This window comes from Gadus morhua, chromosome 4 (genome assembly GCF_902167405.1).
Source record: "Gadus morhua chromosome 4, gadMor3.0, whole genome shotgun sequence".
Taxonomy (NCBI): domain Eukaryota; kingdom Metazoa; phylum Chordata; class Actinopteri; order Gadiformes; family Gadidae; genus Gadus; species Gadus morhua.
This window is the reverse complement of record NC_044051.1, coordinates 27,694,738-27,715,525: the sequence shown is the minus strand read 5'-3', so window position 1 is coordinate 27,715,525 and position 20,788 is coordinate 27,694,738. Positions and strand designations below refer to the sequence as shown.

The 20,788-nt window shown below is 47.0% G+C and overlaps 1 long non-coding RNA gene across 1 annotated transcript; it reads right to left on the bottom strand.

The window, feature by feature from the left end:
* Positions 1-12,749: 12,749 nt before the first annotated feature.
* On the bottom strand, positions 12,750-16,491 carry LOC115541571 (uncharacterized). Its single transcript, XR_003976382.1, has 3 exons — positions 16,407-16,491; positions 14,129-14,269; positions 12,750-12,943 (listed from the first exon to the last, which is right to left on the bottom strand). It is a non-coding gene; the product is annotated as an uncharacterized LOC115541571 (long non-coding RNA).
* Positions 16,492-20,788: the final 4,297 nt, after the last annotated feature.

The following is a 20,788-nucleotide window of genomic DNA, read 5'->3' as shown; positions in this document are numbered from 1 at the left end:
GCTTAGGAACACAGACCGTGCCGGCCTCAGCGGAGAAGTGAAAGATAACTCTTGTTAATATACTATTTTGGCCCGATCTATACAGAGACCGATAGTGGAGGTTTACCTCTCAACCATTACCAAGAACGATTGTTAACGACGAGCACTCAAAACAACTCAAGTGTAAAGAAGGGGAGAGGGAGGGCCTTCAGAGTTCCTTGCAACACGTGTTGTTATGCTTTTTAAGTCGAGGTCTAGGCCTCTGGAGCAGCACGACCGGACGGTGGCTAAAACAAACTTACACCTAAATGTTCTTATAACCAATCCTATTTCAGATTTAATCTTTAAAGGCCCACTATGCAACTTTTTTAGCCAAAATTACATTAAGTATGCAGGTTGAGAGTTATGCTGATGGTTCTGCATCCATTTCTGGGTCGATTGGTGGGTGTGTCATTTTCCCATGTCGCCTCTACAGTGAAAAAGCGCATATGCAACTTGATCTGCTCGGACCGGGACATTCCGGATGTGACGCAGCGGAAGTATCCTCGAAAATGTAGTCAGATTGTAGTTTCGAAAATGCTTTACGGCACAGACACACACCCAAACATGGCACCGGCTAGATATGAACAGCCAGTTGCGAGGCAATTGTTCCATTCAACATGGATCAATCGACTGATAAGGGACCCAAGAGGCGACTGTCGGTGGAACAAAAGAAGAATGGACCAGAAAAGAGATCAGACACGAGTGAAAGGGGAACGATGCAACTTTTTTGGCTTGATTTACCTTAATATAACAGGCTAAGAGTCATTGCGATGGTTCTATTATACATTTTTGTTTGATTGTTCGTTGTTTCGACTCCCCCTTGCGCATCTTGGCGGTGAAAAGGAATATGTTTCTGCCGGCGAACCGCCGCCCTCTCTCACGGGAGTCTCGGGTCTTGCGAAGTAACGAATTGCTTCACGGCACAGACCCCCAAACACGGAACCGGCTCGATATAAACACAAGTAACTAAGGGATTGTTACATTCATCATAGATCAGCCGACTAAAAAGAGACAGAGAAACCCAATGTCGGAGGAACAGAAGAAGAGAAAAGGGAGACTGACCGACAGAGAGGCCAGACACGAGTAAACGTTGGGCAAGCTTTTCAGGAATAGCGTGAACTGAAAGAAAAAGAAGACTGCAAATCAGAAGCCGACTTGGCCGTGTTGCTTTTGAAATTGAAAGTACCCTTGGGTGAACTTTGTCTTTGTGGTATTCTTGATGTTGATAGTCTCTGTACAAATGTGTTTGCTCAACCATTTTGTTGTGAGCCATGTAAAAATTGTTTTCTCGACCGTTTTGTTGTGAGCCCTGTATGTTTTTAGCTTGCTTGGTTGCAACCATATAAACACCTTTGTTTCCATGGGTGTTTTGCTGTTCGTCTGTCTAGTCCCCCAGATACAGACTGAATCCCCGAATTCAGTCTGAATTCGGGGATCTTGTGGGATCTTCTTGTTTATTTAGATTATTATGTTGGCCAACACTCTTACACTGATTGTTCTGTTCAACCTATGATAAAACAATTATAATATAAATTCTCCCCGTCAACTTTAAAAAAGGATGGATTTATGTTTATTGCATTACAAATACACCATTTTAAAAATGTATAACCTTGCCTGCACTTTATGAACATCTACTTCGGACATGGCTCCACGCATTCGCCGGCTTCTTTGAAAACAAAGGCACATGGCTCGCGTAGAAGTGCATGGGGAAGAGTCGTCAACGAGTTGTTACGACAGTGTTGTAAAATATCTACTACGAAGCTTTAGGGGGCGCTGTGTAGAGAAATGTGCATGCCAAAACCAAGAAAACAGCGAAGAAATGCCCGAAGTTGCATAGTGGGCCTTTAAAACAATGAGTTCTACTTACCTCAGACGTGTGTGGCCTTTTGAAGTTTTTTTAGGGCGCGCCCGCAGGGATTCTCGGGACTTTCTTCCAAACGTCGTGGGTCACCAAATTATTACGTAGTTCTTCGAAGAAAATAGTCTGAAGCTTAAGGGAGGGAATTGTATCCAACGCGTGGAGAGGAAAATACCGTGATCTACTTCAAGCCCCCGGGCTTAGGCCCGGGTGGCTCTCGGCCGTCTACCTATTGATCTCTGGGCTCTGCACTTCAAATCACCCGCTAGTGGACGTCAAGTGGGCGTGGCCTAGTGGGCGTGGCCGGGGTGACGTAATGGCTTCGGCTTCTTCACCTATCTAAAGGTGCTGCTATCTGTGGCTGGAGCAGCATCCAATAAGGTCTTTCTCCCCTTGTGGCTATGTGAGGGTAATACAGCTTCTTAAAATACTTAACAAACTCCAGGCCTTTCAGTTCACCATACAACACAGAGCCGGTGAGAGTCACACAAATGCAGACAGCCTCTCCCGCCGACCGTGTGCCCCAGACTGTCACCACTGTAACCGGGAAGAAGAACGGGAGGCAGCTAACCTACAGACGGGGGAGGTGATCTGTCGAGCCCTATTACCCGATGATGTTAGGGGTTGGGCTGGACTGCAAACCGAGGACCCTGACCTTAAAACGGTTATGAGATGGCTGGAGACAGAAAACCGGCCGCCCTTGGAAGATGTGGTGGCCCAGTCGGCCACAGTCAGAGGACTGTGGTCTCAATGGCCTGGGTTGGAGCTGCAGGAAGGAGCCCTGAAGAGGTGCTGGCGTGAGCCAGCCACTGGGGAGCCATGCTGGCAGGTGGTCGTGCCAAAGGACCTCTGGGACAAAGTGCTGGAAGCACATCACGGATCCCCTGGAGTAGCTTTGGGGTAACAAAGACATTGAGACGGCTACGGCAGGCTCTTCTATTGGGGCCAGAGCAGGAGAGATGTTGAGGACTACTGTCGCCGCTGTGCTTGGGTGTATGGACCTAAGAGGGTAAAAGGCTGTTGCCCCAAGCTGGACAGCAAATGGGTTGGCCCCTGCTATATGGTTGAGAGAGTTGGCGAGGTTGTGTTTAGAGTCAGACTGGCTCCCAGAGGCCGCATAGTTGTGCTGCACAGGGATAGGATGGCACCATACCGGGGGAATTAGCAGCCCGGCTTCCCTGTGACGACTCCCAGGGCGCGGGTCAGGTCACCTCGCCACAGGAGGACCCCACCAAGACACCAACAGAATGTGCCTCAAGGGGAGGAGGTGACGCCAGTTGGAGCTGTGGTGCCAAGGAACACTGCTGCAACAACGGGAACTCCTCTGTTGGATAGCATGGATTAGCATGGAGGTCGCAGAGGGAACGGCGACTCCCGGGTTGCTCTTCCTCAGGGATGAGGAATTAGAGGGGGGGGCCGTGTAGCAACCCAGCAGGACTAGGGGTGGATTGATGGGGAGTTTGTGGGGGGAAGGAGTTGCCCTAGTTCAACCTGATAGGCCAGTTGGGACTGGGGGCGGGTACAGCTAGCCAGTGTTCGGTATCGCCATATTGTTTTTTGGGCACTCCTCCAACCCCTTAGTTAGTTATATGGAAAGGATAATAAAGCCTGGTTCTCCTGTTAAACGTCAGCACCTCTGTGTCTACATCATTGCGCTAGTTCGCCCCTGCAGTGTCGGGCCGCAAGCGCTACAATATTACCACTTATACCTTTTACAATTCAGTCAAATGTAGCCCGTTTTGAATTTTCTAATATCAATAAATTGCTGTAGCCGATTGTTTGGGAGATTACAAGACAAAAATAAATGTGTAATTTGCCGTGTGTCTGCCTGGCACTACGTAATGCTCCCGTTGAACTGATCTTTATTTCATCATGAACAATACTTGGACTGACGAGGTGAACTGCATGACCTGCATGACCCACCTTAAAGGCCTTGCTTATTACACGGGCCAATTTTGATGACACCTGGCCGCAATTCCACAGCAGCAGGCTGTCTGCAAACAAATCGATGGAGCAAATTCACTCCTCAAACAAATGTGTAGGCTAATTCTAAGAGCGTTTGTCTCTGTTTTGAGGTGATGTTTTCGGAGCTCTATGAGGTTGACGTCTTTCACGCACGCACGCACGCACGCACCCACCCACCCACCCACCCACCCACCCCCACACACCCACACACACACACACACACACACACACACACACACACACACACACACACACACACACACAAAACATGTCATCAGAGAGCAGGGCTATTTCATTGGCCATCCCCGGACCAGATCCCGCCCACGAGGGAATATTTACTTGCCCTTTTAGTGGAAACCCATAATAAAAAAAAAAGTTTGAGGATATTGTTTAACACTCTATGTTAAACGGATTTGCTTTCTATGGGCAAAAACTGTTGGTTTATTTTTATTGATCCCCTGCGAGAATTTGTGTGGAACGGTGGGTTTAGGGCAGGTTATATTCTCGCCGTTCTCCTTTGTAAAGCAAATTGTATTGCCTTTGGGCCGATATGAAATTAACTGCGCCCATTCATTCTGCCGCGGCACTCCACTAATTTTGTTCTCATATTCGTCCAATCCACTCCAATAGTGGTCCTGCATTGAGTTTAAATCCAACTTTAACGAATAAATGGTCCAGTTTCAAATTTCATAGAATATTCATACATTTCCAGGGCATGTTAAATAAGTGCAAGCCCGGCCACTCGTAACACACTTGTAAAATGCGGTCGTCAATTGATGGAATGGGTTATTTCATACATCATCACAACCAAAATTTGGAATTAATCAAAAAAATTACAGATAAAGAAACGGCTACTTTTTGGTCAAACCCATTTGAACAAAATATTTATGATCCCCCAATGTTGACCTGAAGTTGGCGCCACTGATTGATAGACTGTCGGAATGGCAGTACTAAAAGGTTTCGGAATGGGGGCATGTCTGAATGGCGGCATGTCGGACTGGCAGCACGTCGGAATGGCAGCATGTCGGAATGAAGTTAACTGCACCCATTCCTTCTGCTGCTGCACTCCAAACAATTAATTTCGTTCCCATATTCGTCCAATCCACTCCAATGGTGGTCCTGCATTGAGTTGAAATCCAACTCTAACGAATAAATGGTCCAGTTTTAAATTTCATAGAATATTCATACATTCCCAGGGCATGTTAAATAAGTGCATGCCCGGCCACTCGTAACGCACTTGTAAAATGCGGTCGTCAATTGATGGAATGGGTTATTTTATACATCATCACAACCAAAATGTGGAATTAATCAAATAAATTACAGGTAAAGAAACGGCTACTTTTTGGTTCAACCTGTTACGTATTTAAGAACATAAGCTGCCCCCCCATAGCCTCTAGGAAGCAGATCAAACACACAAGCTGTATTACCCTCACATAACCACTAGGAAGCAGGACCAAACAAATAAGCCGTAAATACTATACATAGCCACAAGGGGAGCAGGACCTTACTGAAGGCTGCAATAGCTGCTCCATCCACATAAGGAAGCACCTCAGACAAGTGAGGAAGCCGAGGCTAATACGTCACACCGGCTCCGCCCACTTCACACAGGCCGCGTGGATTTGACCATAACGCCCCGTGCCCACTACATGCGTCCGTTGCGTGATCCCCATTGACTTTAATGGGGACGGACGCGCAATGCATTGTGGATCCGTCCGTTCCGTTGGAGCCTTCGGCTCAGTCAAGAAGTTGAAAAATGCCTCTGCAAAGACTACTCCCCCATCAGTCAGCCATGCCTTCCCACATCAGTCAACGGACGCATGTAGTGGGCACGTGCCCTAACAGTCTACAGAGAAGTGGAGAGATTTAGAAACTCTTGGTAGCTCAGACTTGCGGGTTAGAGTTTTGATCAGCTGGGAGTCGCTCAGCACGTGTTCGACACAACTGCGCCCATTCGGTCTGCTGCTGCACTCCAAACAATTAATTTCGTTCCCATATTCGTCCAATCCACTCCAGTAGTGGTCCTGCATTGAGTTTAAATCCAACTCAAACGACTAAATGATCCAGTTTTAAATTTCATAGAATGTTTATACATTCCCAGGGCATCTTAAATAAGTGCACGCCCGGCCACTCGTAACACACTTGTAAAATGCGGTCGTCAATTGATGGAATGGGTTATTTCATACATCATCACAACCAAAATGTGGAATTGATCAAATAAATTACAGATAAAGAAACGGCTACTTTTTGGTTGAACCCATTTGAACAAAATATTTATGTTCCCCCGATGTTGACCTGAAGTTGGCGCCACTGATTGATAGACTGTCGGAATGGCGGTACTAAAAGGTTTCGGAATGGGGGCATGTCTGAATAGCGGCATATCGGACTGGCAGCACGTCGGAATGGAAGCATGTTGGAATGGCAGCATGTAACCTGGAATCTGTGGTCAGTCAGTGATCTGCACAAACTCTTATCTCGCTGAAACCTTGACGGATTTACAAACGGTTTGGTTTCTTACCAACATTATTAGCGTGGTTATAATCTTGTACCTATTTTAGAACATTATTGTATTTTTTTAGAACGTAACATAATTATTCATAAGTATGCAGTGTCCAAACTACATCTCTGACGTTTATAACAAACCAAACCCTTTGAAGTTCGGTTGACAATTGAGCGAGTTATGGTTATTTAAAAAGTAGCCTGCATGTACCACTACCAACACAATGTTATGGGAGAGGAGCTGACTGTGGCAAGATGGCCGCCAGTGCGGACGTTCGACTCCATTGGCCAGCAGCGCCGTGTTCCAATATCCATACTTCCGTTCCATGTGTACACTTAAATGTAGTACACTATCAGTACTCACTATGTGAGCTAATTTTCAGATGCCAGTGTTGTTCCAAATCGAATACTCTGTGGTGCACTAACCGGATATTACGGTCACGACTGCCGCCGCGGCTCCTCCCCCGTAATAAACATCCTGCTTTGAACGGCGAACTCTTTACGCCTAGCAGCTATAAAAAGCAATAAAAGCTATAAAAACTGCAAAATGACTAAATTAATGCAGGCTATGTGGAAAATGCGCCGACTTTGGCTCAGCCCTCTTCCGCTACGTTGCCGTTGAGTACGAAAAGTGTACATCGATCCACACTTTGCGATTTGACCGCATCCGGGTCCTTTCAGTACACTTATTTTCGCCCGATCTGAATTGGAACGCCCTACCACTCAAACTAAGACTAGTAAGTACGGATAGTATGATATTGGAACACGGCACTAGTGTTCTATTGGTGTGTTCCTGAATCCTCGGAAGCCAGTCTTCCGAGTTGCATGTTCGACGTCCGGTGTCGTAGCATTCATAGCATTCCTGTTCGTCTTTGTGATTGTGGCATGAAATTGGCTAGTCGTTATTTATTGTTTGCTACATTAGCCTCTGTAGCACACAAGCCCGAAAACAAACAACACAACTTTACATTATATTGCACGCACAGCAAGACCTTGCCATGTATATATTGTTGACCGGAATAAATTAGCAATGTAATCAAGTGTGTAGGAGCATTTAAAATAGACATTAAAATGACCTTCGTGGTACAAATACAAAAAAAAAAAAATCTCTTCACGGGCGCAGCCATTTTGTTGAGAGCCTCATCACTGCTCTCGGCCTACTCTCAGATTTTCGAAAGATGAAGACAAAAAGGGGGCGTGCCTTCGAGCACAGAGTCCCTCCCTGCTGCCAGAGCCTCGTCCCTCTCATCGGTTCTCATTCTCCTCGACCTGTCCACAGCATTTGACATGGTGTACCACCAGATCCTCCTTGCCACTCTTGCTGAACTTGGCATTGCTGAATCTGCCCTTTCCTGGTTCACATCCTACCTGACGAATCGACACTCATCTGACAAAGCCCTGATAGCAACACACATATCTGAATGTCTGGCAGACGTCAGCACTTGGACAACTGCCCATCACCTGAGGCTTAACCTCAGCAAGAGTGAGCTCCTCCTAATGCCAGGGAAAGATTGACCAGCTGACGTTTGTTGATGAACGTCTCGAGGTGTAAAAGAATCAGACCAATGTTATCCGCAGTGGATGCAGAGACACTGATTCATGCATTTGTTTCGTCAAGACTGGACTATTGCAATGCATTGTTCTCGGGATTACCGAACTCTACCACAAAAAGTCTACAGCTGGTACACAATGCGGCAGCTAGACTGCTGACCAGAACGAGAAAGTTTGATCATATTACACCTATTCTCGCCTCTCTACACTGGCTACCAATAACTTTCAGATCAGACTTTAAGGTGCTATTGTTAACCTATAAAGCCTTGCATGGATTATCTCCATCGTACTTGAAGGACCTGATCATTCCTTATAGTCCTTCTCGGTCTCTCCGGTCTTCGGGAGCTGGCCTTCTTTCACTGCCGAAGGTTAAAAAGAAATCGGCTGGACAGAGAGCGTTTGCCTATCGAGCCCCTTTTTTATGGAATAGGCTGCCATCAGCGATCAGGGAAGCTGACTCTGTGGAGCTATTCAAAGGGAAGCTCAAAACCTACCTCTACAATCTTGCATTTGGAGTGTGAAAACAACTGATGCGAGAGTGAAGACTACTCTGTTTGCTTGTGCTTTTCTTATTACATTATACATTCCCACTATGTACTTTTCCGTTCTAATTCACTATTCTGTCTGTTCTAGCGTGTTGCGGGTACTGGACTGGATGCCTGGACTCTCCTCATGGATAACCGGCCAGAACCCCATCACCATTTTAATATGATGTGCATGTATTTACCTGTATGTCAATTGTGGCACCCATTGCACTCCTGACCATCCCTGGAAGAAGGGATCCCCTACACTGCGTTTCTTCTCAAGATTTCTTCCCTGCTGATTCAAGGGAGTTTTTTCTTGCCCGTGTGGGGGCATGGGTAAAGGGGGGTGTCACAAATATTTGGCCTGTTAAGCCCTTTGAGACTGTAATGGTGATTAAGGGCTATACAAATAAAATTGAATTGAACTGAATTGAATTGAATTGAATTGAATTGAATTGAATTGAATTGACTTGAGAACATCACTGTATCTCCTTCTCCAACTGCCAGAAACCTCGGTGTGGTACTGGACAATCAGTTATGCTGCACCGCAAACATCACTGCGGTGGCCCCATCCTGCAAATTTGCACTTTACAACATCCGCAGGATCCGGCCTTTCCTCACAAGGGAAGCAGCTCAGCTTCTAGTCCAATCACTGGTCATCTTCCGCCTCGACTACTGCAACTCGCTCTTGGCTGGACTCCCTGCCTCTGCGATTAAACTTTTGCAGCGCATCCAGAATGCGGCAGCACGCCTCGTGTACAACCTACCGAAGTTCTCCCATGTGACCCCCCTCTTCCGGGACCTCCACTGGCTCCCTGTAGTAGCTCGCATCAGATTCAAGATGATGGTGCTGGCATACAAGGCAGTTGATGGAACTGCCCCTTCCTACCTCCAAGCATTGGTAAAACCACACACCCCAGCTCGATCCCTCCGCTCAACTACCTCAGCTGGACGTTTAGTACCGCCATCGCTAAGAGCAAGCAAAGGTCGATCAACAAAGTCACAACTTTTCTCTGTTTTGGGACCTCAGTGGTGGAACGAGCTCCCTGCCGATGTCAGGATCGCAGAGCCGCTCACCAGCTTCTGCAAAAGACTCAAAACTCACCTGTTCAGAGTTCACCTCGACTCTGCATAGCTACCCAGCCCCTTCTGGCCACCATTGTATGTTGTATGTCCTGGCACTTAAAGGGCAACTTCACCCATTTCACATAAGCTTTGTATTTTTAGAACCCCCCGCATATTTTTGAATGGTCTAGCATCATTCCCTTATTTTCTGGAGAGACTGGAGAGATCCGTATCGATCTCCAACACTTCCTGTTTTCAATGACGCAATATGACGATTTTTGCGTACAAGAAAATAGGAAGTGTAAGAGGGGATGATTCTCGTAAGACTACAACCACTAGTCCAACCCCCCTCTAGGGGGTGGGACCCACTGACGCTACAGACCTATTAGAGCAGTGCCAGTGGGTGGGACATCACCAGCAGAAACTAACATCCACAGCGTCTGAAGCTAAGATAACAGAGGCTGTTGATAAAACTGAAGTACATTGGCGGAGGGTACTGGATCTGACATAGAAGATGGCTCCATGCAAAAGTTCACCATTTCGAAAGAAATACAAACGAGGACTACCGTATTTTCTGCATTATAAGGTACACCGGATTATAAGGCGCACCTTTAATGAATGGCCTATTTTAGAACTGTTTTCATATATAGGGCGCACCGGATTATAAGGCGCATAGAATAGAAGATACTGCAGTCAAACGTTTGACTGGGGTTGCGTTATGCATCGACTAGACCGAGCTGTGCTAAAGGGAATGTCAACAAAACAGTCAGATAAAGTCAAACTTTATTAAGCGTTCTGACAACTCCGGTCACTCCCATGGTAACGATGTTCAAACGTTAATGTGCATATTAACAATATCTCATCAATATCTGATCAATATCAATATCTCTTAATAATAAGCTCACTTTTTCAGTTCATTCCCCGTCTACGAATCCCTCGAATTCTTGTGTGTCCGAATTGAACAGTTGGGCGAGTACGGCATCCAACATGCCCGGATCCCTCTCGTCATTATCCGAGTCAGTGTCGCCGCTGTTGCCTGGCAGTTCAGTGATTATTCCTGCCTTTGTGAAAGCTTGGACCACAGTTGAGACTGTTATATCAGCCCATGCATCCACGATCCATTGGCAGATAGTGGCGTAAGTCGCCTGGCGCTGTCTCCCCGTCTTGGTGACTTGGTGACGTGATGTTCGCCTTCTTGGCCCCGTCCACACAAAGCCGTTTTTTTGGGTGAAACCGCATAATGCTACGGCCACACCAAATGCGTGTAACGTGCTTAACTTGACGCTTGGAACTTGATCATTGTGTATCACAAAAATGGTTCAACGCGCCAACGCGCCTGTGGCTGCGCTGGATTTAGGAGTCCGAGGTAGGAAACCCAAACGCCGCCGTGTTTGGGTGCATGATAGAGTTTAGATCGGGTTCGATTAAATAATCTCGGATATAAATAACAATAATCGGGTTAAATTACTTCACATGGTGTGTCTGGTGTGTTTCCAGCATTCGTAGTGTTGATCAGCAGATAGTCCGCCAAGACGTTGAGGTTGCTTAGCAACCAGAGACGCTGTCCATGCAAGTGAATGGAGCGTTCCCTCTTCGTCATAACTATCAAACCAAACATCCTTCACATTCAACGAGCGAACATTATGAAAGTAAAATGCACATTTCTCGCTAAAAATGTTTACATAAACGCATTTAATGGCGTAACTATGTTACTATTTCCACCCAGAATAAAGAAAGATGTCGGCCGTATAATTCTGTGCAAGCGTCACTACTCTCTGCCAGTGACGTCGGGTCAAGCTCCACGCTGATTTGTTCCATTAGTAGATGGAACAAGGAGGTGTCCGATAGGCGGAGATGATCAGCGGGAGTGGCCGCCAGCGAAGCTGTGCATGGTGGGAATTGTTGTCTTCAATCCACAAGCGCCAAAAAGTCACTTTCTGCCTTTTCTCGTCAAGACGGCACCAAAATAGAATTTTATTTTATTATTCGACTACATATAGGACCCAATTTCAATACATATTCATGCCTCCACCGGTGAAATGCTCCTTTAATGCACGCACTATTCTAACAGAGACACAAGGTAAACGGGCTTGCGTTCTGGAGCTGGTTCATGAAGGATCTGCCAAAGAAGAATATAGCTGCGAGCAGCAATGAGGGGGCCAAGCAGAATATGACTCCATAAACAAATTTTGGTGGACAGACATAATTCGTTAAGTGGCTACATGATGACCGTCTCCGTAATTTCACTTACAATGAAAGCTATTGGCAAATGGTTATCACAATGGAAACACACTGAAGTTGCTTTGTAATGGCTGGAATAGATTTGCTGCTAACAACGCATCCGCCTACGGATAAGGGTTGCCATACGTATTCTGCGGTCGTTTGATGCGTTGATCGTGCACGTCGTTGCAAGGTAACACAACTCATCTGCAAGCAGAATAGCCACAGCAACAGACACACGGCACTTCAGCACTTTCAACAAGTTTCACATCAAAAAATAAAAGATAGACTCAGAAATTATCACACTTGGTGTGGTTTTAATGCCCCCCTAGAGGTCAAATGTCACCATTATTTGGGCATCATCAGGATAGAGTCATAAGACTATGAGCCAAGTTTGGGTCGGAACATGAAAGCCTTCCAGAGATATGAGCTCACTTCCTGTTTGATGTCCCCCTGAGGTTAAAGGAGGAGTTAAAACACATCTTCATTCATTACAGCGCCCTAGAGGTCAAAGGTCACCTTTAATCTCTAGGTCAAAGGTGACGTTAATTCAATGAGTGTCCCCCTGATGATGTCAAGGGTCTTTGTACAAATTTTATTTATTATATTTCAAAGGGCTGCTGAAAAATTGGCTTGCTTCCTGTTTGGCAAGTTTGGCTATGATATGTTAAAGAGTTACTGAGAAATGGGCTTACTTCCTGTTTGGCGGCTTCACCGTCAAATTTGATTGGCTGTGACGGCCAAAATGTTTTGAATTTGAAAAAGATGTTTGACGCATTTGTTCAACTTGGTCTGAAGATCATATCGGGCAGGTTTCATGAAGATTGTGCAGAATTTGTGGCCTATGGATATGTACTATTGATTTTGACAACTTTCAACATGGTGGCTAAATTCTGATGTTTCCATGGGAAATAATTTATTAGCCATATGGATTGGTCTGACAGTATCACCAGACATTGACAATAAGTTTGAAACCTACTCATGTGAAGAGAGAGGAGTTAAAACACATCATAATTAATTACAGTGCCCCCTAGAAGTCAAAGGTCACCATTATTTGGGCATCACCAGGATAGAGTCATAAACTATGAGCCAAGCGACTCACCATGAGTTCAGAGGCAGAACCACTGTATTGGTCTGGTTCCCAGGCTGGTCCTACTAGGTTATGGCAGAGCCTCTTGGGGGAGATGGTATAGATTCAGGGCTGGAAACCAGAGCTGCCATGGGTGGAGTGACACCTTGTTACCTGTTTCGTTACCAAGATATTACACAAAAGAAAACTTGGATGAAGCTTACAGAAGGGGATTTTAACAAGTGTATTTCTAAAGTATTTTACAGTATTCCTCAATGATCAGCTAGGGTTTAGTGGGCATTTTGCCCAAGATGCCTAGAGTCTGCCAAAGACCGTGAACTGTGATCAATGGGGATCGAACACAACTGCCTGAGAACTATCCTGCAAGTGCAACACAGTATCACAGGCAGTGGTTCCCAACTTTTGACCAAAATGTTCATCAAGACCTTTGAAGTACCTCCTCATATGCAAAGATAAAGCAGTACAGCTGAGCACAGAGATCTCACATAGTTCAAAAACAACTATTACTGCAGAAGGCCATGCAGTATGTCATGTGTATGCTCCCAATGTGTTTATTTAGCAAACCCAAATCCACACCAAAATGATATCGATGACAGTACAATGAAAAGCATATAATGTAAACACAAAGCAATACTATTTTTGAAATAATAACAAGCCATAATACAATGTCTACATTGTATTTGTTTTGTAATGTACATTGTAATGTTTACAAAACACATCACATTTAGTACAGCGCCCTACTGGTCAAAGATCACCTTTGATCTCTAGGTCAAAGGTGACGTCAATTTGATGAATGTCCCCATGATGATGTCATGGGTCTTTGTACCAAGTTTGTTTATGATATTTCAAAGGGCTGCTGAAAAGTTGGCTTGCTTCCTGTTTGGCAAGTTTGGCTATGATATGTTAAAGAGTTACTGAGAAATGGGCTTACTTCCTGTTTGGCGGCTTCACCGTCAAATTTGATTGGCTGTCACGGCCAAAATGTTTTGAATTTGAAAAAGATGTTTGATGCATTTGTTCAACTTGGTCTGAAGATCATATCGGGCAAGTTTCATGAAGATTGTAAGGAATTTGTGGCCTGTGGATATGTACTATTGATTTTGACAACTTTCAACATGGCGGCTAAATTCTGATGTTTCCATGAGAAATAATTTATTAGCCACATGGATTGGTCTGACAGTATCACCAGACAATGACAATAAGTTTGAAACCTACTCATGTGAAGAGAGAGGAGTTAAAACACATCATAATTAATTACAGTGCCCCCTAGAAGTCAAAGGTTACCATTATTTGGGCATCATCAGGATAGAGTCATAAACTATGAGCCAAGCGACTCACCATGAGTTCAGAGGCAGAACCACTGTATTGGTCTGGTTCCCAGGCTGGTCCTACTAGGTTATGGCAGAGCCTCTTGGGGGAGATTGTATAGATTCAGGGCCGGAAACCAGAGCTGCCATGGGTGGAGTGACACCTTGTTATCTGTTTCGTTACCAAGATATTACACAAAAGAAAACTTGGATGAAGCTTACAGAAGGGGATTTTAACAAGTGTATTTCTAAAGTATTTTACAGTATTTCTCAATGAGCAGCTAGGGATTAGTGGACATTTTGCCCAAGATGCCTAGAGTTTGCCAAAGACCGTGAACTGTGATCAATGGGGATCGAACACAACTGCCTGTGAACTATCCTGCAAGTGCAACATAGTATCACAGGCAGTGGTTCTCAACCTTTGACCAAAATGTTATGGAGTTAGAATCATGCAAAAACCCCGCACACACGCAAAACGTGTTTTGCTCACGCATAACGATTCACACGCACACAAAACGTGTTTTACTCACGCACAATGATTCACACACACGCTCAGTGTGGTTTGCAAATACAAAACATCATTCACAAACTAATGCATTTTGCTTCAGAAAAAATCCTTCAAGTACACAAAACAATTCTACAAGTACGGAACACGAAAGCTGCGCGTGGATCGGAATGCATTTGCGCACGGATCAGCAAGGCGGAAAATTAGTGCCAAAAGTTACGTGACAAACAAATGTCCTGTGATTCACACTACAAAACAACACGTGGCGTTGTTCCTGCCAAGCCGCAAGGATTCCGTACGGTTTCCGTGCGGTTTCCGTGCGGTTTAGCACTTTTACCGCGCCATTCTAGGGCCAGTTAGTGGCCTTCTTGGCTTTCCATAGAATCCACACACGGTTGGCCGGCATCAAATAAAGATTTTGGGGAGAAAAAAGATCGTCCTGGTGGCCTTAAACTGACTCAACAGCGCCACCGGCCGTTGTGTAGTGTGAATCACAGGACATTTATTTGTCACGTGACTTTTGGCACAAATTTTCCGCCTTGCTGATCCGTGCGCAAATGCATTCCGATCCGTGCGCAAATGCATTCCGATCCACGCGCAGCTTTCGTGTTCCGTACTTGTAGAATTGTTTTGTGTACTTGAAGGATTTATTTTTGTACTTTGTGTAAAACATACTGTATTTGTTTCTGAAGCAAAATGCATTAGTTTGTGAATGATGTTTTGTATTTGCAAACCACACTGAGCGTGTGTGTGAATCATTGTGCGTGAGTAAAACACGTTTTGTGTGCGTGTGAATCGTTATGCGTGAGCAAAACACGTTTTGCGTGTGTGCGGGGTTTTTTGCAGGATTCTAACTCCATAAAATGTTCATCAAGACCTTTCAAGTACCTCCTCATATGCAAATAGTGAAGAAAAAGATAAAGCAGTACAGCTGAGCACAGAGATCTCACCGAGTTCAAAAACAACTATTACTGCAGAAGGCCATGCAGTATGTCATGTGTATGCTCCCAATGTGTTTATTTAGCAAACCCAAATCCACACCAAAATTGTATCGATGACAGTACAATGGAAAGCATATAATGTAAACACAAAGCAATACTATTTTTGAATTAATAACAAGCCATAATACAATGTTTACTACACACCGCTCAATTTTTTCTTTGAAGGAGCAGGAGTTAAAACACATAACATTTAGTACTGCGCCCTACTGGTCAAAGATCACCTTTGATATCTAGGTCAAAGGTGACGTCAATTTGATGAGTGTCCCCATGATGATGTCATGGGTCTTTGTACCAAGTTTGTTTATGATATTTCAAAGGGCTGCTGAAAAGTTGGCTTGCTTCCTGTTTGGCAAGTTTGGCTATGATATATTAAAGAGTTACTGAGAAATGGGCTTACTTCCTGTTTGGCAGCTTCACCGTCAAATTTGATTGGCTGTCACGGCCAAAATGTTTTGAATTTGAAAAAGATGTTTGACGCATTTGTTCAACTTGGTCTGAAGATCATATCGGGCAAGTTTCATGAAGATTGTACGGAATTTGTGGCCTGTGGATATGTACTATTGATTTTGACAACTTTCAACATGGCGGCTAAATTCTGATGTTTCCATGAGAAATAATTTATTAGCCATATGGATTGGTTTGACAGTATTACTAGACATTGACAAAGGTTTGAAACCTACTCATGTGAAGAGAGAGGAGTTAAAACACATCATAATTAATTACAGTGCCCCCTAGAAGTCAAAGGTCACCATTATTTGGGCATCATCAAGATAGAGTCCTAAACTATGAGCCAAGCGACTCACCATGAGTTCAGAGGCAGAACCACTGTATTGGTCTGGTTCCCAGGCTGGTCCTACTAGGTTATGGCAGAGCCTCTTGGGGGAGATGGTATAGATTCAGGGCCGGAAACCAGAGCTGCCATGGGTGGAGTGACACCTTGTTTCCTGTTTCGTTACCAAGATATTACACAAAAGAAAACTTGGATGAAGCTTACAGAAGGGGATTTTAACAAGTGTATTTCTAAAGTATTTTACAGTATTTCTCAATGAGCAGCTAGGGATCAGTGGACATTTTGCCCAAGATGCCTAGAGTCTGCCAAAGACCGTGAACTGTGATCAATGGGGATCGAACACAACTGCCTGTGAACTATCCTGCAAGTGCAACACAGTATCACAGGCAGTGGTTCCCAACTTTTGACCAAAATGTTCATCAAGACCTTTCAAGTACCTCCTCATATGCAAAGATAAAGCAGTACAGCTGAGCACAGAGATCTCACATAGTTCAAAAACAACTATTACTGCAGAAGGCCATGCAGTATGTCATGTGTATGCTCCCAATGTGTTTATTTAGCAAACCCAAATCCACACCAAAATGATATCGATGACAGTACAATGAAAAGCATATAATATAAAAACACAAAGCAATACTATTTTTGAAATAATAACAAGCCATAATACAATGTCTACATTGTATTTGTTTTGTAATGTACATTGTAATGTTTACAAAACACATCACATTTAGTACAGCGCCCTACTGGTCAAAGATCACCTTTGATCTCTAGGTCAAAGGTGACGTCAATTTGATGAATGTCCCCATGATGATGTCATGGGTCTTTGTACCAAGTTTGTTTATGATATTTCAAAGGGCTGCTGAAAAGTTGGCTTGCTTCCTGTTTGGCAAGTTTGGCTATGATATGTTAAAGAGTTACTGAGAAATGGGCTTACTTCCTGTTTGGCGGCTTCACCGTCAAATTTGATTGGCTGTCACGGCCAAAATGTTTTGAATTTGAAAAAGATGTTTGACGCATTTGTTCAACTTGGTCTGAAGATCATATCGGGCAAGTTTCATGAAGATTGTACGGAATATGTGGCCTGTGGATATGTACTGTAATGACCACAGGCGAGGTAGTGAGCGAAGAAAGCTTGTTAGCCGGTTTATTAGATTCCACAATCGGACAGGCAGGCACAGCTCAACCGGAAAACTACAACACCTGAAAACTCCCGCCCGGAAGTAAACCCCCAGGAACCCCCTCTCAGAAGTCCCACCCCTTCCTCCCAAACCCTGTGACGCTACATTACCCCCCCTTCACAAAGTTCCTCGCCCTGAGGAATCACAGAAAAACAAACAAACACACAGCCCTCAGAATAACGTAACTTCTTTTTAACATAACGTGCTTCAACCCCCTCCCACATAACAACAGGAACAACGCTGAACAACATTACTAAACTCATCCTACAGATAGCAAACAAAGTCTTTTAAGTGCCCTGGTGGCCCCCTGGGCCGTCGAGAACCCCCTCCCCGGGACTCCGGTGTAAAGGGTACGGGGCCTTTAGCACCTGGGAGGGGAAGGGGGGATGGGGGGCAAAGGGTATCGGATACAGGGGAGGGCCGGTTATCCCCGGCAGCTGGGGGAAAGGCGTCAGACCGAGGCCCTGCCGTTGTTGCCGGGGGGGTGGGCTTTGAGGCGGCAGGGCGGCAGCGAGGGGTAACGGGACCCCCCTGGGCCAGTGGGGAGGCACCCCCTTGGTACGGAGCCAGTCTGTCTCTGTGTAGAGCCACCCTTCTTCCTTTAGGTGGTAGGTGCAACCGGTACACCACCTCACCCAGCCTCTCCAGAACTCGACAGGGGCCCACCCAAGGACTGTCCAGTTTAGGACATCTCCCCTTCTTCCTTTGGGGACTGAACACCCAAACTAGCTCTCCCGCCTGGAAATGCCGGCCTTTGCTTTTTATGTCGTAATTTATTTTCTGCCTCACCCCTGCCCTCTGCTGTTGCTCCTGGGCAAATAGGTGGGCCGACTCCAGGCGGTCTTGGAGTCTCCTGGCATACTCAGGGCCAGGGGAACCGTCTGGGGCATCCGGTGGACGACCGAACGCTAACTCCGCCGGGGTACGAACCTCCCTTCCCAGCATGAGAAGGGACGGCGTGCATGATGTAGACTCCTGCACGGCGGTGCGCCAAGCCATGAGAACCAGGGGAAGGTGGTTATCCCAGTCTCTCTGGTGCTGGGAGGTGAGGATGGCCAGCTGTTGGCCCATGGTGCGGTGGAAGCGCTCCACCAGTCCATCACTCTGCGGCCTCTGGGGAGTGGTGCGGGTATTATGAATGCCCAGGCGCTCACACATAGCGGAGAACACCCGGGACTCAAAGTTTCTCCCCTGGTCGCTATGCAAAGTCTCTGGCACCCCAAAACGGCTGAACATGCCCTCCAACAGGGCGTCGGCCACAGTCTCAGCTTCTTGATCGGGGATGGCATAGGCTTCGGGCCACTTGGAGAAGTAGTCGATGGCCGTGAGAACCTAGTGGTTGCCACGGTCTGGCGTGGCAGCGGCCCCTCCACATCCACCGCCACCCTCTCCATAGGTGCGCCCACCAGAAACTGCTGAAGGGGAGCATGTGAGCGCCCGGTGGGGCCCTTCCGTGCGGTGCAGGGGTCACACCGCCGGCAAAAGTTCTCGACATCCCTCCGGGACCAGCCCCAGTAAAAACCCTGGCGTTGGCGTCGGAGGGTCTTAGCAACCCCAAAGTGACCTGACCCTGCGGCTCCATGCATGGCCTCGAGCACTGCCCCCTGTAGGCCCTTGAGAACCACAACCTGCCACCTCTCTTCGCCCGTGGCCGGCTCCTTCCAGGCCTGCTGCAGCACGCCCGGCAGAGGCGCAGGGCCCCGAACTTGGCCCACAGTCCCTTGACATCTCTGGAGAGGGCGGCCACCTCCTCCCACGGTGGCATGGAGCCGCAGGGTCTGGTTTTCGCTGCGCTTTCACCCACTGCAACACCGGCTGAAGGTCGGTATCATGCTACTGCTGCTTTCTCCAATCGCCTCGATCTATGGTCTCCAACCCTCGGCAGACGACCTCCAACTGCTGCACCGCGGCGCATCCCCCCTCCTCTGCCCGCAGCTCTCTCTCACGGGCCTCCTTCCTCTCGCAGCAGCGTCACCCCTCGGCAGCGCAGGGCCACCAAGAGAGTGCGTCGGCGTTGGTGTGTCGTGCTCCAGCCCGGTGTTCCACTTTGAAGACGTAGGCCTGGAGTTCCTCCAACCACCTGGCCACCTGCCCTTCCGGCTCTTTGAAGGTCATGAGCCACTGGAGAGCTGAGTGGTCGGTCCTCACTGTAAAAGGCAGGCCGCAGAGGTAGTACCTGAAGTGACGGATGGAGAGCACTACGGCCAAGAGCTGCGGGTAACACAATAACGCCGCTCCGCCTTGTTAAAGGCCCGGCTAAAGTACGCCACCACTCTCTCTCCATCAAGCCCCACTTGGGAGAGCACCCCTCCCACCCCGATGCCACTAGCATCGGTGTCCAGCATGAACGGCAGCGAGGGGTCAGCTGGGGCCAGCACGGGGGACTCGCTCAGGGCACGCTGAAGGCTGGTGAACGCCCCCTGGCACTGCTCAGTCCACAGGAAGACACTGTCCTTTTGTAGTAGCCTGTAAAGAGGAGCAGCCAAACATGAAAAACCCCGCACAAACTTCCGGTAACAGGAAACCAGGCCCAGGAAGCTCTTGAGCTGCCTCTGATTAGCCGGGGTGGGCCAGTCTGCAACCGCCTGCACTTTCGCTTCCATTGTGCTGATGCCCTCCCCCCCAACTGTGTGACCCAAGAACTGTACCTCTCTGCGCATAAAGTGACACTTATCTGGGTGCAGCTTCAGGCCCACTGCACGGATCCGTTCCAGCACCCGCCGCAGGGACTCGAGGGCGGAGTCAAAGGAGCTGCCATGCGCCAGGATATCGTCCAGGTATACCAGGCACTGTTGGCGGGGGATGCCTGACAAAACCCGGTCCATCAGGCGGGCGAAGGTGGCTGGAGTGTTACACAGTCCAAAACTAAGGACTTGGAACTGCCACAAACCCCGGCCCGTGCAGAACGCTGTCTTGAGTTTTGAACCTGAGCCAGTGGGCAACAAAGCGATCACAGGCCCCCCTCGGAAGCTCACCGTGCCCCCGTCCAGATCCAGTCGATAACCTGTGGCCTTCAAAAAGTCAAAGCCCAGAATACATGGGTCCTGCACCGCTGCTACCCACACTGGGTGACGTACGTCCTTTCCCCCCAGAGTCAACGTAAGTAGCCCTGTACCTTTCATCGGGGCCAGCCCCCCTGTGGCCGTGTGCCGCTGCACGACAGTGGGCTTCAACCGAATCCACTCCGGGCACACGTCTGGTCTGAGCACAGTCACTG